We start from the raw sequence: 25,595 nt of genomic DNA, 5'->3' as shown, positions 1-25,595 counted from the left end.
CCCCCACTGTACTTGCAACGGCAGGTCAGAGGGCAGTTCAGGGGGCATTTCAGGTGAAGTAATAAATGCCTTTCTTCTACCTACAAAATTAATTCTACCTTGCCCAATTCATTGTAGAGCTTAAACATCCCAAATGTCACCCTCTTCCCTATATAGTGCACTGCTTATGATGAGCGCCTCTGGTCAACATTAGTACACTATTTAGGGAATGGGGTGCCAGGGATACACCTAAGGTTTGATATCTCCTGAATATGGATTTTACTGGGATACTCCATGGTGATTAATCAGTGTGGATGAGCTTGAGAAGCTGTGATGAGGTCACTTAGAAATGGCCCAAATTGTTAGTCCTTCTCCCTGTACTACACTTTGGAGATGGATAATTAGGGGAATGATATTATTCAAAAGGATGCCCCTTGAAAGTAACCTACTGTAATGCGAGGGAGACTTATATTGTAGGCTACGATGGTGATGGAAGGAAAGAAGGAGGCCAGGGTGTATGAAATACACCTCATTGTGTGTGCAGGTGTTCTTAGCATAATGATGCCTCTTTTTGTTCATAAATGAGTGACCTCAGTAGACCTCTGAGATGTTGCTCTGCATATCGTCTCCATGACAAATGAAAGACAGATTTTACTTTTTCTACTGGCAGACGATGTAGTGTTGTGTCTTAATCCATTTTTTAAATTCCACTTACATTTCAGCTCCAGCTCCAACACCACAGGGTTCATTTAACACAATACTAAAAATACAATACATGCAGGTTAAGTCATAGGTCTATAGTAATTGTGAATGCTATATGATAACCTGTATAGAAATCACACAGCCTTGGACGGAATATTCGAAGCAAACTGTTTCAACATCATATTAAAAGAAACAATATGCAGGTCAACCCTGGGTGTATAGTGATTGTGAACAGAATATGAAAAACCTCTGTAGTTTATAGATCACACAGCCTTGAAATACACTGGAAATAAATTGGCTGATATTAATATTCAAGCAATGTTTTTTTCTCCTGCCACATGTTTTGCCGCCCCAGGGTTGAGGTGAGGCCCAGTGGGCTTAGGCATACTTTCTGTGTACAATGATCACCCAACCCTGTCCTGTGTGTGTGTGTGTGTGTGTGTGTGTGTGTGTGTGTGTGTGTGTGTGTGTGTGTGTGTGTGTGTGTGTGTGTGTGTGTGTGTGTGTGTGTGTGTGTGTGTGTGTGTGTGTGTGTGTGTGTGTGTGTGTCTGGGGGTGGTGGTTCGTGCGTCTGCATGCACATGGAAGGTGTCGGCCGGGTAAATGTAGCGTGTAGGGCATTATGCCCACTCCATGACCCTGTGATGGCTGGGAAATACACACACATCTCCTGTCTTAGATCCTGGAGCTCCCACAGTTGTGTTATAGATTAAAAGCTTTGTTATTTTTGCAGGAGTGGGGGTTCTGTTGCATGTCAATGCATTGTTCTGCTCTGTTTTAGGTGTCCTACATCCATGGATTAGCTGTCTTTGAGAACTACCTGTATGCCACTCATTCTAACCCCTCCAATGGGAATATCATGGACATCTTCAAGATTCATCGGTTTAACACCACAGAACCCAGGACACTAACCAGCCTAGGGAGTTCCAGAGGCCCAATACGAGTTTACCACAGACTCACTCAGCCAAAAGGTAAAGGATATTTGGTCTCCAGCTGTAACATGTGCATGTATGCACAGTACTTGTAACGCACAAGCTCATGGAGATGTCTGCATCACTGTGACTTGATCCAGTCAGGGTACTGCAATGCATGCTGGTGTCAAATGTATCTGTAGCCTACATGTGAAAAACATGGTGTGAATATGAGAGAATTCTCCGTCATTTGATAAAGTACAGTCAAATGATTGTGTTAGAGCTGTGTTTAATGAGTCTAACAGACTGTTCTACTCCTCCTGTCCTCTAGTTAGGAGTCACGCGTGTGAGACGGACCCGTATGGAAAGCAAGGGGGATGCTCCCACATCTGTCTGCTGAGCGGTAGCTACAAGTCCAGGACCTGTCGATGTCGGACAGGCTTCAGTCTGGAGAGTGACGGACAGTCATGCAAAAGTCAGTGTCACATCTCTCCCTCCTTTCCTTATGTCATAAACATGTCATATGTCAGTGTCACATCAATCAATCAATCAAATGTATTTATAAAGCCCTTTTTGCATCAGCCAATGTCACAAAGTGCTATACAGAAACCTAGCCTAAAACCCCAAACAGCAACATCTCTCCCTCCTTTCCTTATGTCATAAACATGTAATCAATGTAGAAAATATATAATGTAGATGAAATAATTCCCTAAAACTACAAAAGTGTGTCGCGGGAGAACTGCAGCGGTGTCGCCAAAATGGTAAACAAATATATAATAATAAAATGATAATATTTTTTTATTAGGAACAAAAAATTAAGACTACAGATTAATGTATGGGACAATATACAAACGTTTTTGAGAAAGATAATTTGAAAGACAACATTTTACAGAGTAAATTTAATTTTTGGTTTCTTTTCATTTTGATAAGATATGAAAATGCAATGAATTGAAGGTTATTTCTTGATGTAAAATTCTAACTTTACCAATTTTAAGGTTGGGTCATTAGATTTGGGGTGGGATAACAAGACATTCTCATGAAAGAAATTGGGTCAAATACAGATGTAGGATTTTAAATTGATCACCCTGTTGCAGGAGAACTTTCCTGCAATGCAGGAAATTTTAAACGTGTGCTTGTATTTTAGGTTTGACATCTGAAGTTTGTCATTTCAAATTAGATTTTTCAGACTTTATTTTCCCTTAAGAAAAACAAATCAACTTCTACAAAAATGTCCATGAATTATAATCCAAATAATAATGTCAATTTCTGTTGCTGCAGGATTATTTTCCTACTGTAGCAAATTCCCTCAAATTAAGATCCTGTTTATTGAGATGTGTGTCATGCATATTGTATAGGTCAACTGTCACTTGGTGCTAGTGAGGATGTCACTAACACACTGTTATATTAACAGTATTCCACTTCATTTTTCCGCCTCATTTTGTCCAGCTAATAGCCTAGTCACCTATCAAGCAACATTGTGGACTAAACATTCAAATCCTGTTGCCTGACTGGTGGGGGGAGGGGGGTCGTGCGTCTGCATGCACATGGAAGGTGTCGGCCGGGTAAATGTAGCATGTTGGGCATTATGCCCACTCCATGTCCCTGTGATGGCTGGGAAATACACACACATCTCCTGTCTTAGATCCTGGAGCTCCCACAGTTGTGTTATAGATTAAAAGCGTTGTTATTTTTGCAGGGGTGGGGGGGTTCTGTTGCATGTCAATGCATTGTTCTGCTCTGTTTTGGGTGTCCTACATCCACATCCTGTTGCTGCAGGATTATTTTGCTGCGACAATACAGGTCAAATTAAGATCCTACATCTGTATATATTGCCCAGCCTCAGATAGTCAGACAGTGATGAAGACGAACGCTGGTTGAGACTGCTCCATTAGAAGATTATGTCCCACTATTGACCTGTCAGGAGCTGCAATTCATTATGGCCTTAATGGAGTTTTAAGTTTGTTTGCATTTGTTAGCTTGCCTGATCAATCCACGGACATTGTGTAGTTGACAAAAAAAAAGCAGCAGATCAAATTGAAGACACAATCAGAGGTCCACCGCATTTCGATCGAGCGCCTTGCCGCATTCCCCCTCCGAGACACATTTGATTTATACCTCCTTGCTAGATGTTCTGATGACACCAGCTCTCTCTTCCCTTAGCCTAATGAGATTCAGTGCTAAATGGTAGTGCTTCTTTATGTCGCATCGCAGGCAGTCACGGTGGGGTTTGAGATCTGGGTCTTAATTGTCTCCTGGGGTTGCCTGGCTCTCCCTCACAGGATGATAAATTGAAGTGATGCCTGTGTGGTCTGTCTCACCCAAGCCAGTATGGTCTCCTGGGTAAAGGGGGTAGAGGGGCTGGGGGTAGAGTGAGGAGAGGTCTGGTTCTGTCTTTGTAGCCCTGGAGGATCCCTAGGGTCCCACCCAGAACCCCACAGAGTGACTTGTGCTTTGCCGCAGTGGAGCTGCCTCAGCTTTCTATGCGGGCTCTCTGTCTGCCTTTCAAAGGAGATACTGTAAAAGTCTGTGCATTAGAAGTTAACAGTCATAGTACCGTTGCTTTATTAGTCTCTCTCATCTGACTTTCATATTGTTAAAGCAGAAGGCCAAAATAGCTAGTGAGTATACTGCTTTCTCAGTGTTCATCAGCCATTTCCCCTCGCGGACTTGTTATAGGTTTCAATTTATCTAGCCATTTCGAGGTTGGTTAGCACATTAGCACATTAGCTGAGGTGTGCACTGATTGGAGTCACCTCGTTAGACAGTGTGTGTTTCACTTGCGCAGGCCCAGCGCATCAGTTGGAGAGGCGATGTTGAGAGAGCCACACCTCACGTCAGACAACCACATTAGTTTGAAAGAAGCCTGAGTTTTGGTGTTTGGCTCCATTATCTTTTTACACCCTAGCCTAAATTGGTGGGGGTTATTCTTTTAGTTTGTCTTTTCGGAGGCACGTTAGTGGGCATCCATGATGGGTGTCTTTTAGAACCCCTTTTGAGACCCTTTGTTTTGGTTGTCAAAGGGAGCGACAAAATTTTGAGTTTGTCTTATGGGAAAGTAACAGACAGAAATGCCAGTTTGCAACAAATGTGATTGAAGGGAAGTAAAACATTAATTGGCACTGATCATTGCTCCCAATATGGTGAATAGAGGTGGGTGGAGACAATCACAAAGACAGGTGAAAGAGATCAGTGCGTGACAGTTAGGGCCTATAAATATTTCAGAATATATTGTCATTTTTTTTCTTATTTTTCCCAATATAGTAATTTGGTGTTTTATTCTATGAGTTATCATTTCCATACTATACATTTCATAAATTGTTTCTTTCCAATTGCTTCTCTGTGGTGCCAGCGGTTTAAGACAGTTTATTGTAATCTTAAACAGTTTATTGTAATCTGTTTAAGTGCTGTTATTCTCAGAATTCTGAAGAGGTGATTATCAGATTGGAGGACCCGTGCATGAAGGGCTCTTCCCAGCAGTATAAGTTCTGGATTTAGAGAAAGTGAGTGTTCAAACGTATCATCCAATACTTTGTATACTTCGGTCCAGAAATGATTGAGGACTGGGCAGGAATATAGCATGTGGGTGTGGTTAACCAAACTCTCCCCACGTTACCCAGCAACTTGATGTGATGTCACAGTTGTCCTTTCATTGTATTATAAGAGTTACGAAAAATCTTGACTGAATTTTCAGAGTATTCCCTCAAGAGTAGAAAGTTGGTTGTCTTGGACGTGTTTCTAGATATGTCCTCCCAGTCCTCTTGGGTTACTACTATTTGCAGCTCGTCTACCCAATTGGTTACCGCTATAATATTCTCATATTTTGTGTCTTCTTTGAGGATTCTGTATATGTGCCCCAGCACATTCTAGGCATTTACCTTGTTATAAGTCTTTGTTATATTTCTAATTAAAGGATGTACAGTACATAATTAAGCGTTTCATTAGGTCCCACTGCTTTAGTAAGAAAGCATCTTCAGATTTCTGGAGGTTGTATTTAAAATATATATATACTGCTCAAAAAAATAAAGGGAACACTTAAACAACACAATGTAACTCCAAGTCAATCACACTTCTGTGAAATCAAACTGTCCACTTAGGAAGCAACACTGATTGACAATAAATTTCACATGCTGTTGTGCAAATGGAATAGACAACAGGTGGAAATTATAGGCAATTAGCAAGACACCCCCAATAAAGGAGTGGTTCTGCAGGTGGTAACCACAGACCACTTCTCAGTTCCTATGCTTCCTGGCTGATGTTTTGGTCACTTTTGAATGCTGGCGGTGCTTTCACTCTAGTGGTAGCATGAGACGGAGTCTACAACCCACACAAGTGGCTCAGGTAGTGCAGCTCATCCAGGATGGCACATCAATGCGAGCTGTGGCAAGAAGGTTTGCTGTGTCTGTCAGCGTAGTGTCCAGAGCATGGAGGCGCTACCAGGAGACAGGCCAGTACATCAGGAGATGTGGAGGAGGCCGTAGGAGGGCAACAACCCAGCAGCTGGACCGCTAACTCCGCCTTTGTGCAAGGAGGAGCAGGAGGAGCACTGCCAGAGCCCTGCAAAATGACCTCCAGCAGGCCACAAATGTGCATGTGTCTGCTCAAACGGTCAGAAACAGACTCCATGAGGGTGGTATGAGGGCCCGACGTCCACAGGTGGGGGTTGTGCTTACAGCCCAACACCGTGCAGGACGTTTGGCATATGCCAGAGAACACCAAGATTGGCAAATTCACCACTGGCGCCCTGTGCTCTTCACAGATGAAAGCAGGTTCACACTGAGCACATGTGACAGACGTGACAGTCTGGAGACGCCGTGGAGAATGTTCTGCTGCCTGCAACATCCTCCAGCATGACCGGTTTGGCGGTGGGTCAGTCATGGTGTGGGGTGGCATTTCTTTGGGGGGCCGCACAGCCCTCCATGTGCTCGCCAGAGGTAGCCTAACTTCCATTAGGTACCGAGATGAGATCCTCAGACCCCTTGTGAGACCATACGCTGGTGCGGTTGGCCCTGGTTCCTCCTAATGCAAGACAATGCTAGACCTCATGTGGCTGGAGTGTGTCAGCAGTTCCTGCAAGAGGAAGGCATTGATGCTATGGACTGGCCCGCCCGTTCCCCAGACCTGAATCCAATTGAGCACATCTGGGACATCATGTCTCGCTCTATCCACCAACGCCACGTTGCACCACAGACTGTCCAGGAGTTGGCATCAGGAGCATGCCCAGGAGCATGCCTACGTGCCTGTATGACCTCCCTACAACGCCTGGGCATGCTCATCAGGAGCATGCCCAGGCGTTGTAGGGAGGTCATACAGGCACGTGGAGGCCACACACACTACTGAGCCTCATTTTGACTTGTTTTAAGGACATTACATCAAAGTTGGATCAGCCTGTAGTGTGGTTTTCCACTTTAATTTTGAGTGTGACTCCAAATCCAGACCTCCATGGGTTGATAAATTGGATTTCCATTGATTATTTTTGTGTGATTTTGTTGTCAGCACATTCAACTACGTAAAGATAAAAGTATTTAATAAGATTATTTCATTCATTCAGATCTAGGATGTGTTATTTTAGTGTTCCCTTTATTTTTTTGAGCAGTGTATATTCTCAAATGTATCTATCCCCTTGCCTGTGAACATCTGATACCTGGTCAGTCCTTTTTCAGCCCATAATTTAAATGTATCACCTATCATAGTTGGTTTAAAGTTGCCGTCTATTACAATTCCTCACCGGTAGATCAGATCTGTTTGGATGCATTTTATTTTGGTGATCTTTGTCCAGACCTCTATAGTGTTATTTATACAGGTATTTTCAATCAACCTAGTGTGTGTATTGATTGTCATCATAAATATAGTTGCACTTTTTCGTTTTTCCATTTGTTGGACTTCTATCTCTCCATTTAGCTGTTGATGCCGAGTTCATCCACACAATAATTTATTTTAGTTGGATGGCTATATAAGAATTCTTTAGGATTGGTAGTGCTAGTCCCCCTGCTTGTTTACATTGTATGATTTGTTTTACATTTGATACTGGCTTTTCTTCCTCTCCAGATGAATTTACTCAGGAGTTTGTCCCACTGTTTAAAAGTGTAAGGAGTAATAGTTATTGGTAGATTCTGGAACTGGAATACACATCTTATTATTGTTAAAGGCACTGATGGGTCTTAGGATAGGACTTTGTAGGTCCTGTATAAACTGGTTTTCCACTGTTCCAAAGTTATACTGATGTATTTTTGTCAGGTCTTGGGGATAGTAATCCCTAAGTATTTCAGTTTATTTTGATCCCATTTAAGTTTCAATTTAGTTTTGAAGTCTTGGAAAATTGGTGGACCTACCGTCATTGCTTCTGATTTCCTTGTTTTTACTCTGTATCCCGATATGACACTCTATTGTTTTATTTGTTGGGAACTGCCTAAGGTATATTTGTTAAGTAGAGAGTCACATCGTCTGCATACATTGCAATTTTTTGTTCTTCCTGATCGATCTTTCCTTTTCTTTTTATTGCTTTTATTTATTCATTTTAATGTTATTTATTTATCCAATTCTATATTTAACCAGATGAGTCCTATTAAGATGTGCATCTCTTTCTCTTTTTCAATCTCTCATCTGCCATGTAGAACCCAAACAGAATTACACCAATTAACTAACAAGAAGTAGAGTTAAGAGTAAAGATCCCTTTTCTGTTTCTGTGTCCTAGAACCCAAGAACGACCTGTTCCTGTTCTATGGTAAGGGTCGGCCAGGGGTCATCCGAGGCCTGGACATGAACGTGAAGTCCAGTGATGAGCACATGGTATCGATTGAGGACCTGGTCAACCCCAGAGCCATCGACTACCATGCAGAGTCAGGATACATCTACTTCGCTGACACCACCAGCTTCCTCATTGGCCGGCAGAAAATAGATGGGAACAGCCGGGAAACGATACTCAAAGATGGTGGGTTTATTTTGTGTTATATTTTTATGCTACAGCCTAATTAATGTATCCTTGATTGCAGGTACTCTTTAATAACTAGTACCAGTTATTGTAATGACATAAAGAACACCCTTTCTGCATCAGTTAAAATACTTTCTAAATCATCCATTTACATTTAAGAAAAAGAAGAAATGCAAGTCAGGGGGAGATAGCACTAACATTGGTGTTCCATCACCTTGCAGACCTGGACAACGTTGAGGGGATCTCTGTGGACTGGATTGGTAATAACCTCTACTGGACCAATGATGGATACAGGAAAACTATTAGTGTGGCCAGACTGGAGAGGGCCTCTCAAACCAGGAAGACTCTTCTGGAGGGGGACATGTCTCACCCCCGAGCCATTGTATTGGACCCCCTCAACAGGTGAGCTCACTGAAGACGAGGCCAAATCATACAATTCCTACCGCATGTGTTACTAATGCACTGATGTCAGAGAACAATATGGTTGAAAATGTGAGTTGTCTGTGTGCACATATCTATTCAGTGATTGACCCACTGTAAAATGTACACAGAAAAGAGAATATGCACAGCTCTCTAATCCTATGTGATGTTGGTTATAAACAAACACCCAAGAAAAGGGTAAGGGATATTGTCTTCTCTGGGTGTTACAGTAGAGAACTATATAAAGCACACAATCCTTCTAGACCCTTTCTGTACTCAAAGCAATGGCATTTCCTAGCAGGTAGTGAACAATAGGTGATTCCTGGAAAGAGTTGGCTATTGTCAACTCTTTGGGTATGCGTGGGAGGTCTGTCTCTGTTTGGACGGCCATACAGAACTACTAAATCATGCTGCCACTGACCATGGATATACTGATTCCTTCCCAGAAATAGCTAGCTCCCGCACAGTATTGCACCAACCTGATTCCTCCCACATCAGGGGGTTTAATTTATTTTCTTTGTTATCATGACAGAGGAATAATCTCTAACTACTGACCTTCCTATTGACAGTTGGCACATCTTTATTAAAATGTTGTTTGGGGTCGTAAGTGAGCTTTGGCCGATCCATCAGCGGAAGCAGACATCTTTATGTGCCCTGCAGGATGGGTCTCCACAGGTGAAATGGCTGTTTAAGATCCTCTTCTGTTCGCCCCAGTTATATTTCCCTCTCTGCATGTCACCTCCAGTCTGTGTTAACATGATAGGGATTCACTTTGCTGAAATACTGTCTCAATCACTTATTTTTCTGTATTTTAAATGATCTTTCCCTATCAGTCTCTCTCTCTCGCACGCACACACCCCGCACACATCCTTTTGCTTTGGATATTACTTCACAGAGCTTTAGCCAGGCATTGAAGACTGCGGTGTGTGTGTTGAATTATTCAGTGGGTCATGAAGATGACTTGCAGAGACAGACAGTGCTTGATTCACCCTCTATCACACTGTTTTATGTAGTGCATGTGTTGCAGTCAACTCCATCATTGGAGAGACAGAAAAGGGTGTGCAACCCCGCCAGAGGATACAAATCCCTTAAGCATGTTTATGGGTCACTAGAGACTAGATCATGTCAAATCGTTGACCCAATCACTTTTCAAATATCACAAGTCCGTTGGGAATAGCTGAGTGAAGCCCTGAAAAGATATTGACGCAAACCAGGACCTGGTTTCCGATGTGAGGGGCTAGTAGATTAACTTGTGGATTACTGTATATGTTGAATTGGGTAGGTTTGAATCAATGCTTATTTTGTGTGTGTTGAATTTTACAGTGGCAAGAAAAAGTATGTGAACCCTTTGGTCATAAAATTTGATCTGATCTTCGTCTAGGTCACAACAATAAACAAACAGTCTGCTTAAACTAATAACACACTAACAATTATAAGTTTTCATGTCTTTATTGAACACACCGAGTAAACATTTACAGTGCAGGGTGGGAAAAGTATGTGAACCCTTGGATTTAATAACTGGTTGACCCTCCTTTGGCAGCAATAACCTCAACCAAACATTTTCTGTAGTTGCGGATCAGAAATGCATAACGGTCAGGAGAAATTTTGGACCATTCCTCTTTACAAAACTGTTTTAGTTCAGCAATATTCTTGGGATTTCTGGTGTGAACTGCTCTCTTGAGGTCATTCCACAGCATCTCAATCGGGTTGAGGTCAGGACTCTGACTGGGCCAGTCCAAAGGGCATATTTTCTTCTGTTGAAGCCATTTTGTTGTTGATTTACTTCTGTGTTTTGGGTTGTTGTCCTGTTGGGCTTCAATTGGCAGACAGATAGCCTAATATTCTCCTACAAAATGTCTTGATAAACTTGGGAATTCATTTTTCCGTCAACGATAGCAAGCTGTCCAGGCCATGAGGCAGCAAAGCAGCCCCAAACCATGATGCTCCCTCCACCATACTTTACAGTTGGGATGAGATTTTGATGTTGGTGTGCTGTACCTTTTTCTCCACACATAGTGTTGTGTGTTCCTTCCAAACAACTCAACTGTAGTTTCATCTGTCCACAGAATATTTTGGCAGTAGCGCTGTGGAACATCCAGGTGCACTTTTGCAAACTTCAGACGTGCAGCAATGTTTTTGGACAGCTGTGGCTTCTTTCGTGGTGTCCTCCCATGAACACCATTCTTGTTTCGTGTTTTACCTATCGTAGACTCGTCAACAGAAATGTTAGCATGTTCCAGAGATTTCTGTAAGTCTTTAGCTGACACTAGAATTCTTCTTAACCTCATTGAGGTTAACCTCAATGAGGTTAACCTCATTGTCAGTCATCTTTGCAGGACTGCCACTCCTAGGGAAAGTAGCAACAGTGCTGAACTTTCTGCCTTTATAGACAATTTGTATTACCGTGGACTGATGAACATCAAGGCTTTTCCAGCTTTATGCAAGTCAACACTTCTTAATCTTAGGTCTTCTGAGATCTAATTTGTTCGAGGCATGGTTCACATCAGGCAATGCTTCTTGTGAATAGCAAACTCAAATTTTGTGAGTGTTTTTTATAGGGCAAGGCAGTTCTAACCAACATCTCCAATCTCGTCTCATTGATTGGACTCCAGGTTAGCTGACTCCTGACTCCAAGTCATTAGCCTTGGGGTTCACATACTTTTTCCAACCTACACTGTGAATGTTTAAATTAAGTATTCAATATAGACTAAAAAAATACAATAATTTGTGTGTTATTAGTTTAAGCACACTCTTTGTCTATTGTTGTGACTTAGATGAAGATTAGATCAAATTTGATGACCAATTTATGCAGAAATCCAGGTAATTCCAAAGGGTTCACATACTTTTTCTTGCCACTGTATATGTTTGATGATAAAACATATTTAATCCCCAATTAATTTGGTTCATTAGGGCTTTTTCCCCCTTAAACTCAATTGTAGGGAATGTATTGTGTTTGTGAATTTCAGTTGGATGTACTGGACGGACTGGGAGGAGGATGAGGTGAACGACAGCATAGGAAGGATAGAAAAAGCATGGATGGATGGATCTAACAGACAGATATTTGTCACGTCTAATATGCTGTGGCCTAACGGCCTCACCCTAGACCATGGGACCAGCACCATGTACTGGTGTGATGCCAACTACGATCACATAGAGAAGATCTACCTCAACGGCACTGGCAGACAGGTGAGTGAAGCTGTACTCTAGCGGGCAAAAACCATTTTGTCATTATAGCCATGTAATGATGTCATTTCAACCAGCTTTGCCCACTGGGATATCACCATTGTAGTTTTCAACTAAAATGGTCATAGTTATCTCTGCCATTTCAGTGGTTTTTGTCTTCCCTCTGCTTTCTCAGGTCTTTCAGTACTGTTGTGCAGGTTGTGCTCTTTCTTTGATAAGTGTTGTATCTGATTACTCATGCAGGTTGTGTACAATGGCAAACAGCTGAACCATCCGTTTGGGATTTCTCACTACCGTAACTCCATTTTCTGGACGGAGTACATGAACGCTTCTGTTTTCCAGCTGGATCTAACTTCTGGGGACGTTACTCTACTAAGAAGTGAGAGGCCTCCCCTGTTTGGCCTGCATGTGTACGATGCTCAGAGTCAGCAAGGTATGTCTGACTGCTTTCACTTTTCCACCCCTTATCACTAAAGCTTACCTTCGGAGAATGTAGTCTACGCAATCTTATATAGCTGTTCCTACAACTTATCACAAATTGTCCCCCACCATTACTAAAGGTTGCCTTCAGAGAATGTATTCTATGGTTAGCCCTGATGCTTATATATGCAACCTTCAAAAAAAGTGTTGCAATCTATCCACTATGGTATCTTATATAGCTGTTACTATAATGAAAACAGTATACTCCATCGTGGGAATTATATTTCATGGCATTGGTTAGTTGTTGGATAAATTGGCAGTGGCAGCAATTTTACTTTGAATTCCAGTCTATGGAAATAAAAGACTGACTCAACATAGTGCTCCCTGCTGTCTGTGTGGTGGATGATGATAGATTCCTGTTGTGGGTAGATGAATAGATAACATCAGAGAGAGATGCATGATTCGCTTTGTTGATGGTGCAGAACTGTAGGGCCTCACAGCAGGTAGAACCCTTGTTATCGTGGTGGTGAATCACTGTTTAGAGTTTAGACTAATGTGTGTGTGGAGCAGGGGGAGGTATGATTACTGTCATCTCCTCTCAGAAACAGAGAGAAGTGCCAACACTAATCATCTGCTGGGCAATCAATGGATCAAGATAAGGGGCATTTTGAGACGATTCACAGGCTTTTCATTTGTGTAATAATTTCTATCGTTTTACATCAAAATAATACAGTTCGTTAGAGTGCTGTACGACTGTGGTATGCCAAACATGTGATGCAGAGAAAGAGTGAAAGGGAGAAAATGGCTGGCTGTATATGAGTTCTAATTCTCAGCATGGGTAAAGTAGAATTTCACTGGCCATTCCTCCAAAGCTCATGTCACCAAAGAGATGAATTGGCTCTGCTGTCCTCTGAGTATTACTTATTGACTCTCACAAAACAGAAGTCTTTATCTCATTGGCTCAGGCACTGCCTTTGGACCTGACACTAAACCAAACAAACAATGTTCTCCATGCCTCAATTTTATAAGTGACAGTTTCTTCACGCATATTCCGTTTTTTGGTCTCTCTCCCTTGAGAACGGTTGGTTTTGTCCTAAAAGACTAATTATTCCCCTGAAGGGATACAACTGTCAAATCAAATCTACACAATGTCCCCAATAATTCGTTTGATATGTGGTTATACACTATACATAGAAAAGTATGTGGACACCCTTTCAAATGAGTGGATTTGGCTATTTCAGCCACACCAACAGGTGTATAAAATCGAGCACACTGCCATGCAATCTCCATAGACAAACATAGAATGGCCTTACTGAAGAGCTTAGTGACTTTCAACGTGGTACCGTCATAGGATGCCACCTTTCCAACAAGTCAATTTGTCAAATATCTGCTCTGCTAGAACTGGTCCGGTCAACTGTAAGTGCTGTTATTGTGAAATGGAATCATCTAGGAGCAACAATGGCTCAGCCACAAAGTGGTAGGCCATACAAGCTCACAGAACAGGACCAAGTTCCAAACTGCTTCTGGAAGCAACATCAGCGCAATAACTGTTTGTCGGGAGCTTCATGAAATGGTGTGTGGCCAAGCAGCTGCACACCATGTACAATGCCAATTGTTGGCTTGAGTGGTGTCAAGCTCGCTGCCATTGGACTCTGGAGCAGTGGAAGCACTTTCTCTGGAGTGATGAATCACGCTTCACCATTTGGCAGGCCGATGGATGAATTTGGGTTTGGCAGATGCCAGGAGAACGCTACCTGCCTGAATGCATAGTGCCAACTGTAAAGTTTTGTGGAGGAGGAATAATGGCCTGGGGCTGTTTTTCATGGTTTGGGCTAGGCCCCTTAGTTACAGTGAAGGGAAATCTTAACGCTACAGCATACAATGACATTCTAGACGATTCTGTGCTTCCAACTTCGGAAAGCCCTTTCCTGTTTCAGCATGACAATGCCCCCGTGCAAAAAGCGAGGTCCATACAGAAATGGTTTGTTGAGATCGGTGTGGAAGAACTTGACTGGCCTGCACAGAGTCTTGACCTCAACCCCATTGAACACCTTTGGGATTAATTGGAACGCCGACTGCGAGCCAGGCCTAATCACCCAACATACGTCCCAACCTCACTAATGCTCTTGTGGCTGAATGGAAGCAAGTCCCCACAGAAATATTCCAACATTTAGTGGAAAGCCTTCTCAGAAGAGTTGAGGTTGTTTTTGCAGCAAAGGTGTGCCCGCTCCATATTAAGGCCTATGATTTTGGAATGAGATGTTCAACGAGCAGTTGTCCACATACCTTTGGCCATGTAGTGTAGATGACGTGGCACCCACCTGCCACATTCTTCTCAAACAGGAAATGGCTTTTTGTGTTAAGATGTTTTATGTGTGTTTCTTCACAATTCACATTGATCTCTGCACAGTTGTTCATACAGAGATGACGACAGACAGAACAACAGAGACACATGACAAAATACAATAATAATGCTTTAGAAGAATAGGATTTGAGGTAAACAGTGGTATTATTTTTTTCCTACTCTGTATTTCCAGGTGACAATGCATGCAGTGTGAATTATGGGGGATGCGGTACCCTCTGCCTCGCTATCCCAGGGGGCAGAGTGTGTGCCTGTGCTGACAACCAGCTCCTGGAGAAGAACAATGTCACCTGCTCAGGTACTGTAAGACCATGCAGTGAATCAGCCAGAGCAGTATATTGCACTGTAGACAAACTATGAATATGGTTTTCTCTCACAGCTATTTTGTGTGATTTCAGTGTAAAGTATGCTTTACTTTTCAATGGAATTCATTCCTCTTTGGTTTAATTTGTCTCATGTCTGTTTCTCTGATATTAACGTTAGTTTTTCTGTTATGTCTGTTAATTAAGTGTCGTCTGGGGTGGTGGAGCCACAGCACTGTAAGAGCGATGAGTTTCAGTGTAGTAACCATCGTTGTATCCGTGCGTCATGGAAGTGTGACGGGGACGATGACTGTCTGGATGGGAGTGACGAGGAGATCCATAGCTGCTGTGTGTATTTATCTGTCCACACACACACACACACACACACACACACACACACACACACACACACACACACACACACACATCACTTAGCATGCAACATTGCACAAAGTGATATTTTCTTGCTATCAACTTTTATCTCACTAAATGTCATTGATATGATTCAAAGATGGTGAATACGGCCCCCCTCCCCTCTTTTCTTCCCCTCATCCCCCATCTATTCGCCTCAGAAGAGAATTTGCTGTTGAGTGGATCGATAAGATAAACACCATGTTAGACGCTTGGGTGCTGACTCATTTCTCACTATGAAAAATCCTATAATGTAATCTTCTGCCAGAATTATCAGAATTGCTAAATCTATTATCTGCTCTGCTGGAATGTCAGCATGGTTTTTCAAAGTGTTCTCCTTTGGGGACAGCCGAAGAACCCTTTTAGGTTTTAGATAGCACCTTTTTTTCTAACAGTGTATAACAAGGTTTGGGACATTCTCTGACCCAAATTCCTGCTTCGCATTGATGTCTGTCATTCTCTGTGGTTTGTACTGTACCTCAGATTTTTGTGAAGTTAAAGTTGGACTTTTAAAATTAGAAACTGTAAATGTCATATTTGTAAATCCTTTAGAAGGCAAATTCCATTCCACAAAGAAGTTCAACTAGGATATTTTTAAAACAAAAAAACTTGCTTTGGTAATATGTGTCTCTGTCTACCTGTTTCAGCAAACCACAGTTGTTCCAATGACCAGTTCAAGTGCCTCAACAACCACTGCATCCCTAAGAGATGGCTGTGTGATGGAACCAATGACTGTGGGAACAATGAGGATGAGTCCAACACCACATGTTCAGGTAACTGATACAATACCTCAGCTTTTTCTCAGATCTGCAGTCTAGCAATTGTGTTATGTAGTAGAGCTACCTGGCGTTTTCTGAGCTCTGGAAATATATTGATGTGGTATATTTCAGTTATGCAGTTGGACTGTATATTGTAAAGAAAATATATCAAACCTCTGCCCCCTTAAAAACTCTGCTTAGAGTTTTATGCATAAGCTCTACATTGACAGATAGGTTTCAGCACATCACAATATCAAATAGCAACATTCATAGTGGTGTCTTATGGCACTAAACAAGGCAGCAGCTACAGTGTGATCAATCTCATGTGAAAGCTCAGAATCAAAGAAGTTTAGCACTCTCAAGAGTTAACTTTTCCTGATATTGATTTAGTGTCAGAATCACTTATGTCTGACCCTGCAGAAGTGTTTTTTCCCTCCTCACAATAACAGCTCTTAGCCTTCCAGGATCAATCAATGGATATCAGTGGGGGTGACTAATGTTGCCTTGTAATCAGATAGACATGCATGTTACACAGCACCAACCACCTCGTGTGCTATGCTGGTGCTGCTGTCCTTGCATGCCTGTCTCTGTCATGGACATAGAGTACATGTGACTGAAAGGTTTGCGTAAGGGCGCCACTTGTTTCCTCCAGACTTGATATATGTGATATATCTGTGATGGAGAGATCAATTTAAGCTCCACAGGCCTGACATTGACATGCCATATGATTGAATGATCATTAGGGTGCTGAACACGTCTGGCTTTGACTTGATACCCATGTGATTGAATTACAAATGCTCTTCTGTCTTCCATGTCTCTCTCTCCCTCTCTCAGCCCAGGCCTGTCAGCCCAACCAGTTCTCATGTCGGAACGGACGCTGTGTCCCCCTGGCCTGGCGCTGCGACCGGGACAACGACTGTGGGGACATGTCCGACGAGACATCATCCTGTGGTGAGTCAGACTCTGAATCTGCATTCTCTGGTCCTGAAACCAGTCAAGAATTTTTTTTTTTTTTTTTTTTACACATCTACCCCCATTGACATCGATGCATGATTTATATGATTGTTAAGTGGGTTAAGCTTGAGCATCTCAAGTTAGGTTTTGGCCCTAAAAGAGTATTCATACTAAAAGGACCTTGTAGACCTGTTAACACAATAGACCACACACTCTCTCTGGGAAGCCACAGTGTAAAGGAAAGTGCAGGGTTTATAAACGGCAAGAGAGGCTTTCAAAGAAGATGTGACCACTGTTATGATGACACTGACAGTTCTGACGATTCTATTGACCACATCCCCAACCTTGAGAGGAAACCAAAAGGATATACTGCTGTGAGCTGTAGCTCAAAGGAAATGGTTCAGTGGAAAAGACTGCTCAGCCTATAGTGACCTAACTACACCAGAGAAGCCTTAAAAGCATTGCAAAAATATAACCTCCTGGTGAGACAACTGAATGCTAGCTTGACTATTTGAACTCTTAGTGTGTGTTCTTGTCTAGTGCACAGCAGCCGGTTTCTTATATTTCTCTCAAAGTATAGCCTTAGTGCTTTCCTCTCTCTTAATGGAGATATAATGCTTGGTCTTAGATCCTAGTTTTTGGGAACTAAAATGCAATATCCACTTGAACAAACAAATATCCAATTTCTCAAACACAGGTTGTTGAATACCATTACTGAGCAGACTATCGGGTTACCTTTGAGTTGGCATAGTATTGGTTGTGAAGGGGTGCATGAGTGTACCAGTGTGCTTGTTATTGGTTGACCAGTAGTGCTGTGAAATAAGAATAGAGATATTTTAACGTCCTTGGCATCTGACACACTGTTTTCATTCTGTTTCCCCTAAAACAAATTTTCTGACAAGAATGTCCCATTTCTTAATTTATTAGGACCTTGAATACTTTCTTGTCTCTCTATTTTCTTTCGCTTGCTTCATTCATGTAAGAAGTGAGTTTTAGCACTTACATTACTTAGTCCTCTGGGCCAGGAGCTCAGAATTCACTAGCTCAGTGTTCTAACTTACAATTAGAAAGTTGCTGCCAAATAAGACTTGTAGTATTATTTTATTAACCTTTTATTATTATTGCAGAATTACAGGATCTATCAAAACTGATATCAAAGTAAGTTTTAGTGCATGTAATTTGAATGACCGAACAGTTTATTTAGTTTTCATATGGTAGACTTTATTTCTGTATGGTACTATAGTCAAATCTCGCAACTATACTATTTTAACTCGTTCAGAGGGAACTTTCCTGGCCATAAATTCTGTATTTATTTGATGTGATGTGGAAATAGAATTACTCAAAAAGCATAAAAGAAGTGGGAAAAAAATCATTTGAAAGGTTTTTAAACCTCTTGGATGTTAAGTCCCCTATTTAGCGGACTTTGAGAGGTTCTGGACCGGCTACGACTGACATTTTGGTGTACAAAGCGCTCTGTGAACATCGCTTCACACCCAACATTTGCATGGGGAGTGACGTGTAACATTTTCTGGCCTATCCAGACAATGAATCGATTTTCTCTCCCTCTGATCGACAGAGCCCAGCCTGGGAGATGGCATATTAAAGGGGACAGTCTAGCGATTTCAGCAATCGTGGTCCCATGTTGCTCTGATATTCGCAGCCAGATATATAGCTCTCAACATGAAAAAATACTAAATCATTTTGTATAATTGAAACACAACCACTTTATGTTGGTCCCAGAGAGATGAAATCACATTGTTTGTAATGCTGAAGTTCTAACGTGTCTGCAGACATTCGAGTGGTGTCTCTGCGTCGACTCAGATGAGGCTTGGTATGGCAGAAAATGCTCTGTCGTCAGTTATATGAAATGGGGCCAAATTTGTAGTCACTAAATACACTACATGGACAAAAGTATGTGGACACTGCTCGTCTAACTCATTCCAAAATCATAGGCCTTAATATGGAGTTGGTCCCCTCTTTGCTGCTATAACATCCTCCGCTCTTCTGGGAAGGCTTTCCACTAGATGTTAGAACATTTCTGCGGGGACTTGCTTCCATTCAGCCAAAAGAGCATTAGTGAGGTCGGGCATTGATGTTGGGCCATAAGGCCTGTTCCAATTAATCCCAAAGGCGTTTGATGGGGTTGAGGTCAGGACTCTGTGCAGGTCAGTCACGTTCTTCCACAGTGATCTCAACAAACCATTTTTGTATGGACCTCGCTTTGTGCACGGGGGCATTGTCATGCTGAAACAGGAAAGGGCTTTCCCAAACTGTTGCCACAATGTTGAAAGCATAGAATTGTCTAGAATGTCATTGTATGCTGTAGCATTAAGATTTCACTTCACTGGAACTAAGGGACCTAGCCCGAACCCCGAACAACAGCCCCAGACCATTATTCCTCAACTTTACAGTTGACACTATCCATTCGGGTAGGTAGCGTTCTCTTGGAATCCGTCAAACCCAGATTTGACCGTTGGACTGCCAGATGGTGAAGCGTGATTCATCACTCCAGAGAACGTATTTTCACTGCTCCAGAGTCCCATGGCGGTAAGCTTTACACCACTCCAGCCGAAACTTGGCATTGCACATGGGGATCTTAGGCTTGTGTGTGCCTGTTCTGCCATGGAAACCCATTTCATGAAGCTCCCGACAAATAGTTATTGTGCTGACGTTGCTTCCAGATGCAGTTTGGAACTCGGTAGTGAGTGTTGCAATCGAGGACAGATGATTTGTATGCTCTACGCGCTTCAGCATTCGCCGGTCCCGTTCTGTGAGCTTGTGTGGCCTACCACTTTGTGGCTGAGCCCTTGTTGCTCCTAGACATTTCCACTTCACAATAACAGCACTTACATTTCACCGGGGCAGCTCTAGCAGGGCAGACATTTGACAAACTGACTTGTTGGAAAGGTGGCATCCTGTGACGGTGACGCGTTGAAAGTCACTGAGTTCTTCAGTAAGGCCATTCTAATGCCAATGTTTTTCTATGGAGGTTGCATGGCTGTCTGCTCAATTTTATACACCTGTCAGCAACGGGTGTGGCTGAAATAGCAGAATCCACTTATTTAAAGGTGTGTCTACCTACTTTTGGCAATGCAGCGTATGATCTTTTTCATTTTATAGTTATAAGAAAGATTAAATCTCATAGTAAGTCGTTTATAATTTTACTGTTACTATATTTTGAAAGCATTTCAGTCATTTCAAGCCCTATTCCCCCACTTTTGTTGAGTAGGGAAAAAAGAATGTATGATTTTTTTATATTTTCATGTTTTCATAATATTTGTACTATGCATTTGAGCTTCTATCCTCAAATGTGAGTCAATGTGTAACTATTTGTACCAGAAAAGTGAGTTCCAGAACTTTCTAGAACTATGCAGCATTATAGTTTTTATTTATGGCCATCTCATGAAAATGAATTACTCTTGGATATGTCTATTTAGGTGAAAATCTACATTTTGCTGTAACGTTCAACGTCCCATCCCTTCACTGTATGTGGTAAGGATGGCACATATCAGTCTCTGATGATCAGTGCCAGGCGCTGCATAGTGTTATATCGACTCCGACTCTCCTTTGTGTGCCTACTAAGCTGCTTCAATACACAGTCACCTTCAACCAGAGTGTAAGCTGTAATTAAAGTTTATGCTCGGCTTCATTCAATCATAATCAAGCTGCGCTCCAAAACATATTCTCTCCCATACTGTTGTTTGAGGTTCCTCAGGCATTACTGCTCTGTAGGAGTTCTCACCGCGTCTCTGGCAGTTCAATTTGCTCCACTGCAGCGACGATGTGTTTTAAACACCCGAAGCTCCACACATCGTGGTGCCACTGCCATTTGAGATGGATGCTAATTAGAATTTTGTTTGCCAGAAGTATGGTAGTTGTCAACCTGTATGTTGAACCCAGAATCTCCCCTCCGTCGACTAGACTGAGAAACTAACCAGACATTATTTATGCATGTTGATATTTATTTTTAATGAGTGTTAAACCTCAACCAGACGGTCGGTGTCGAAGATAACTAAAATCCTTAGAACGAAAATGTAGAAGATGAGTGTGATAAACATTCACTATGTCCTAGCTAATGCCCTAGGTGTTTGTAGCAGTAGGGATTCCAAATAATCCAATAAAATGTAGTCTCTGAATTCAAACCAGTCAATAAAGCTCCTGGCCTCCAATGGAAATATCTCAGAAAGTGTGTTATATGTGATGCGAATACAAATGCAGATCACATGTATTTAGCGGTCATCCACATCCATATGCCCAGATTCACATTGACACTAATAGTGGGTGGAATATTTAGCCACCAGCACCATCAACAACAGTTAGAGAAAGTGAGAGCTGGTGTCTCTTTGAGCACACTGGAAGAAGTAAGGAGCAGATGTTGGTTAATTACCGAGGTGTTAGTTGGTTTTAAACAGGCAGCTAGCAGAGTCACTGTCTGTCAAAGCAGCAAAAGCTGGTGTGTTTAGGTGGTTGTTTTTTCCACCAAGCTCACCACTTGGTGGAAAAACCAACCTTGCTTAACTCCCAATGGGAAAACTGTTTCTTGTTGTGCTGCCACTGCTGCACTCTGTCATCAATTAAAGCAGCGTTTCTTTCTCTACATTATTTTGGATTAACCAAAGGCAAAACATCTGGACATGTATCATGTTTGTTTCTGTCTCCAATTACATTTTTTATGTCATGTTTTTGTCTTAATGCCTGAATCTGTATTTTTGCAGCTGTCATTGATGAGACTTAATTATGAGTTTTGATTAGTTTGAATGTGATTTGAAGCACTTCTTAGAATCTTAGATTAGCTTATCTACCTGAAAACAAGCATCATAGTTTTTTTCTAAGAAATACAGAACACATTTTAACCGTTCCAAAAGGTGCATGCAAATTAAGGGTGCCATTTACAACAGCTACACTTGCATGCAACACACTGTATGTCCATGGAGAACAAGAGCACCTCCTCCCAGGCTAGGAAACACTGTCACCACCGATAAATCTACGATAATCGAGAATTTCAATGAGCATTTTTTTATGGCTGGCCATGCTTTCCACTAGGCTAACCCTACCCCGGTCAACAGCTCTGCACCCCCCACAGCAACTTGCCCAAGCCTCCCCCATTTCTCCTTCACCCAAATCCAGAGAGCTGATGTTCTGAAAGAGCTGCAAAATCTGGACCACTACAAATCAGCTGGGCTAGACAATCTGGACCCTCTCTTTCTAAAATGATCCGCCGAAATTGTTGCAACCCTTATTACTAGCCTGTTCATCCTCTCTTTCGTATCGTCTGAGATCCCTAAAGATTGGAAAGCTGCCGCAGTCATCCCCCTCTTCAAAGGGGGAGACACTCTAGACCCAAACTGTTACAGACCTATATCTATCCTACCCTGCCTTTCTAAAGTCTTTGAAAGCCAAGTTAACAAACAGATCACCGACCATTTCGAATCCCACCGTACCTTCTCCGCTATGCAATCTGGTTTCCGAGCTGGTCATGGATGCACCGCATCCACGCTCAAGGTCCTAAACGATATCATAACCGCCATAGATAAAAGACAATACTGTGCAGCCGTCTTCATCGACCTGGCTTAGGCTTTCGACTCTGTCAATCACCGCATTTTTATCGGCCTTGGTTTCACAAATGGCTGCCTTGCCTGGTTCACCAACTACTTCACTGATAGAGTTCAGTGTGTCAAATCGAAGGGCCTGTTGTCCGGACCTCTGGCAGTCTCTATGGGAGTGCCACAGGGTTTAATTCTCTTGCCGACTCTTTTCTCTGTATACATCAATGATGTCGCTCTTGCTGTTGGTGATTGTCTAATCCACCTCTAAGCAGACGACACCATTCTGTATAATTATGGCCCTTCTTTGGACACTGTGTTAACAAACCTCCAGATGAGCTTCAATGCCATACAACACTCCTTCCGTGGCCTCCAACTGCTCTTAAATGCAAGTAAAACTAAATGCATGCTCTTCCACCGATCGCTGCCCGCACCCGCACCCGCCCCCGCCCAGCCGTCTAGCACCACTACTCTGGATGGTTCTGACTTAGAATATGTGGACAACTACAAATACCTAGGTGTCTGGTTAGACTGTAAACGCTCCTTCCAGACTCACATTAAGCATCTCCAATCTAAAATGAAATATAGAATCGGCTTCCTATTTTGCAACAAAGCATCCATCGCTCATGCTGCCAAACATACCCTCGTAAAACTGACTATCCTACCGATCCTTGACTTCAGCAATGTCATTTACAAAATAGCCTCCAACACTCTACTCAGCCAATTGGATGTAGTCTATCACAGTGCCATCAATTTTGTCACCAAAGCCCCATATACTACCACCACTACGACCTGTATGCTCTCGTTGGCTGGCCCTCGCTTCATGTTCGTCGCCAAACCCACTGGCTCCAGGGCATTTATAAGTCTTTGCTAGGCAAAGCCCTGCCTTATCTCAGCTCACTGGTCACCATAGCAGCACCCACCAGTAGCATGCGCTCCAGCAGGTATATTTCACTGGTCATCCCCAAAGCCAACTACTCCCTTGGCCACCTTTCCTTACAGTTCTCTGCTGCCAATGACTGGAATGTTTGCAAAAATCACTGAAGCTGGAGTCTTATATCTCCCTCACTAACTTTAAGCACCAGCTGTCAGAGCAGCTTACCGATCATTGCACATGTACATAGCCCATCTGTAAATAGCCCACCCAACTACCTCATCCCCATATTGTTTTTTATTTTTTTGCTCCTTTGCACCCCAGTATCTCTACTTGCACATTTATCTTCTGCACATCTATCACTCCAGTGATTAATTGCTAAATTGTAATTATTTTGCCACTTTGGCCTATTTATTGCCTTACCTCCCTAATCTTACTACATTTGCACCCACTGTATATAGACTTTCTATTGTGTTATTGACTGTACGTTTGTTTATCCCATGTGTAACTCTATGTTGTTTGTGTCGCACTGCTTTGCTTTATCTTGGCCAGTTCGCAGTTGTAAATGAGAACTTGTTCTCAACTGGCCTACCTGCATAAATAAAGGTGAAATAAAAAAACACCTCAAGTATTAGAATATTCATTAGCCATATTTCCATTCATTTCCATATGTTTGGCATAACATTCAGTGTGGTGTTGAGATAGCTCTTATTAACTTACTTAGGAATTTATTTCAACCTGCAACACACATATAGTGAAAAAGATTAGTAGTCGGGACACTGTGGGTTAATACAGGGCTTGTTTTAAGGGTGTGCTGTTGACCACACACAAAACAATATATACTGTTGCAATATGAGTTGGAATGGAGTGTTTGTAAGGAGTTTTAGACAAAGTATTTTCAGAATAAATGTAGCCCTATGGGTTTGGGCTTTAAATAAATGTAGTTGACTGTCTCTTTGCTTTTATGTCTATAGCATTGCCGACCTGTGAACCACTCACCCAGTTCAGCTGTTCCAATGGGAGATGCATCAGTGTCAAGTGGCATTGTGACTCAGGTACGTTCCTACTGAAAACCTACAGCAGTGTTTCCTCAACAACCATCAGGGCTTCAACAAAAATAAACAACTTTGAGGTCAGAATACTTGAGGAACGGAGTAGAAAAACACTGAGCTACTGTACATTTCACATGCACCTTGTATAACCCACAACCTTGAAATCAACCACTATCTCCTTCTGTAACGAAAGTGGTTCGGAGAACCACACTCTTCCCACTATGCACACCACGTCATTTCAACTTGGATATTTGGGTAATATTTGGTTGAGACATTGATCAATGAGATTATATCCTTTACTCAACCATTTTTTGTTTAGTTGTCATCTAAATGTGTTATCACTGCACGTGCTTTCAACCATTTGAAAGCACAAAAAGTTAAAATGGGAATACATTATCAGATATTTGGTATTTATACAACAACTTAATGTGTTGTCTGTGCTTTATCTAATAGAACAACCAACTGTCCTGGATTGCAGTTGAGATTACAGTAGAAGTATGTAGTGCAAGTGATCAATGATGTTTGAGATTCTGCACAGATTATTGTGCAGAATCAGCAATTGTGAAGATTTCTACAGACCTGCAATCTTTGCGTGCTATCTTAAACATGCACGTTTCCTATGATTACATAAGAAGACATTTATAGTTACAGTAAGAGAGCCCTAACTTTAGGCTTTTAACTGTATTACAAAAGTCCTTTTGAATTGTGTTTGGTTGCCTTCAGAAAGTACTCACACGCCTTGACTTTTTCCACATTTTGTTGTGTTACAGCCTGAATGTAAATGTTGTGTCACTGG

The 25,595-nt window shown here is 42.1% G+C and overlaps 1 pseudogene; it reads left to right on the top strand.

Moving 5' to 3' along the window:
• Positions 1-25,595, top strand: part of LOC106582301 (low-density lipoprotein receptor-related protein 1B-like) — a 407,952-nt pseudogene that overhangs the window by 120,042 nt on the left and 262,315 nt on the right.

Source organism: Salmo salar, chromosome ssa21 (genome assembly GCF_905237065.1).
Source record: "Salmo salar chromosome ssa21, Ssal_v3.1, whole genome shotgun sequence".
NCBI classification, from domain to species: Eukaryota; Metazoa; Chordata; class Actinopteri; order Salmoniformes; family Salmonidae; genus Salmo; species Salmo salar.
The sequence above is the reverse complement of the archived record's forward strand: the minus strand, read 5'-3'. Positions and strand labels throughout refer to the sequence as shown.